This window comes from Microtus ochrogaster, chromosome 8 (genome assembly GCF_000317375.1).
Source record: "Microtus ochrogaster isolate Prairie Vole_2 chromosome 8, MicOch1.0, whole genome shotgun sequence".
In the NCBI taxonomy this organism is placed as follows: Eukaryota; Metazoa; Chordata; class Mammalia; order Rodentia; family Cricetidae; genus Microtus; species Microtus ochrogaster.
In genome coordinates, this window is record NC_022015.1 from 54,307,760 (window position 1) to 54,310,378 (window position 2,619).

The following is a 2,619-nucleotide window of genomic DNA, read 5'->3' on the forward strand; positions in this document are numbered from 1 at the left end:
GATTATTCCACAGCATTTCTCCCATTTGATTTAAATAAAAAGTAAGATTTTAAATTTAGTTTATTAAAACTATGACACACAAAAACAGAGCTAGCAAGAGAGAATGATATTTTCAGAGAGAGAGAGAGAGAGAGAGAGAGAGAGAGAGAGAGAGAGAGAGAGAGAGGCAGTGTGTGTGTATGTGTGTTTCTGCGTGCGCCCGCACTCAGCAGAAACATTTGTTGTGGGGAATCACAACATGTCAGGCCCTTCAGTCCTCAGGACTTAACCCCAGCAGCCACTTTTGTAGCTTTTCTTTTCTTTTCATTGTTGTAATTGAAACAAACACATGTTTTCTTATTCTTGTCTTGCTTGTCCTTCCTACACATCTGCTTAGGAACCGGCTCCCTCTGCACCGCCTCTGTCCACATTATTGAACTTTTCTCTGGACAAAGCACCTCCAATAGGAGATGAAAGCGCATTTAATGTCATCCAGAAACGGATGGACAAAGCCAAGGGAAACAAACATGAGGTGCAACCTTCTGTGCTGAGTATGTTTGCCCGAACCCTTTCCTTCCGCAGAACCTAGGGGTGTTCTGCCTTCTCTCTATAAAATCTGCCTCAGATCCCAAACCAGGAAAACCCCCACTATGGAGAGGAGTGAAGAATGAGGGGATTAAAAGGAGGAAAAGACTGACCTTGGCAGCACAGCCGTTCCCCAGAGCCCAGGAGGTGGAGACAGAGTCAAAGCCAGCCTCCGTTACTGCTTCCCTTCCCAAAATATTAGCCACTTTTTGGGAGTACAACGGACTCTCTGCCCGGAGTGTATAGTGTTTGATTTTAGTGGTGTAACTAAGCGGTGGTTCCCACACAACCTAAAGGCTTCCACCCCACCCCAAGGCTAAAACCAACCAAAAGAAGTAGGAATGATGTTCATACTGGCACACCTTATAAATGAGGAAAAAAAAAGAACCTTTTATGAAGTCAAGGAAACGGCCAAGACGTCCCTTGCAGTCAGCCCAAATTCTCCTAATGCCCCTTCTTGTCACTAGTATCCTTGTACTGTGATGGAGAAGCCAGTGGAACTACCACCTGAAACCCGCAAAGACCTCTCCACTTCTCTGTTTTTCCTATGAGATGATTATTTATTCAAGGAATTTATAAAACAAGGTATTAAGGACGTGCTCTTCTAATAAACAAAATAAATGGAGACAAATTATAGGCAGCAAGATTACAGATTGTGGAAGAATGGGTAAACAATCAATATATACACATAAACAAAACATTTTTTATGAAAGTTCACACTTCAGATATGATAATATACATAAGTGACCACAAAAATTCTACCAGGGAACTCCTACAACTGATAACCTTCAGTAATGTGGCAGGATATATGATTAACTCCAAAACAAAATCAGAAGCCCTCCTATCAGAGAAACATCACCCTTTACAATAGCCACAAATAACACAAAATCTCTTGGAGAAACTCTAACCAAACAAAGGAAAGACCTGTATGGCAAGAACGTTAAGTCTTTGAAGAAAGAAATTGAAGAAGATATCAGAAAATGGAAAGATCTCCCGTGCTCTTGGATAGGTAGGACCAACATAGAAAAGACACACCTCACCGTAATAATCTTTCACCCTACATGCCTTTCTAAACCTTTTTCTCTTAATTTTTATTTAATGCTAACAGATTTATTAGACTATGAAATTATGTTCATTTGGGCTTTCTATGGTTAGAGTTATGTTTTTGTGGTGTATGTATGTATGTCTGTATGTATGGTATGTACGGGCCCACTAATGTTAATGCACACATATTGAGGTCCAAGGACAACTGGATACATGTTTGCTAAGTGCATCAACACATTTATGTACAAAGAACTTTCATAGACTGAAAGCAGTAGTACCTTAAAAATACCCCAAAGCAATGCTGAGAGGTGTAGATGATAGAGGTATGGATGGCACTTGATGTTGACTCTGACATCCCTGAGTCCAGTTCCCAAAATCCTCGTGGTGGAAGGAGAGAACTGATTCCTGCAATTTGTCCTTTGATCTCTGCATTTCTGAAGCAGTAAGGAATGTTCTAGAGTGGGCAGAGAGGCAGGTCGAAGCACAGAAAGCTTTGGCTACATGGGACTCGTGTGTTTTCTAAGATCCACTGCACCCCATGTGAGAGCAGGGAAAGGGAGCCAGGCTAGCTTTGTGAGTACAGCGGGTGACACCTCCCCGCATCTAGAACAGATCAGGGACAAAACCTGATCTTATCCTCAAGGCTGGTTGTTCCTCTATGCTGTGCAAGACCAGTCACAATGAGCGTGAAGCTTCCAGGCCTAGAGATATCTCTCAGCCTTCTCCGAGTCCCCAGAGGTTAGCACCACACAGAAGACCTGGCGTGAAACTGGAGCACCTGGTGTCACCTTTCTTCCTCAATATCCCTTTGCCATCAGACAGCACCAACCACCATCTTCACACACAGCAGGCACTAACTCAGCAAGACCTGCATTTCCCCAGAGAGTGCTGACAGCCTCACAGGTCCAGAGAGCGCGTCAGTGTGGTGAAGACATGGGAGGCTCTGCAGAAAAGAGGCTGCTTTAACTTCCAATTTTTGCTTAACCATGAGGTCCTTTCTTAAAACACGGG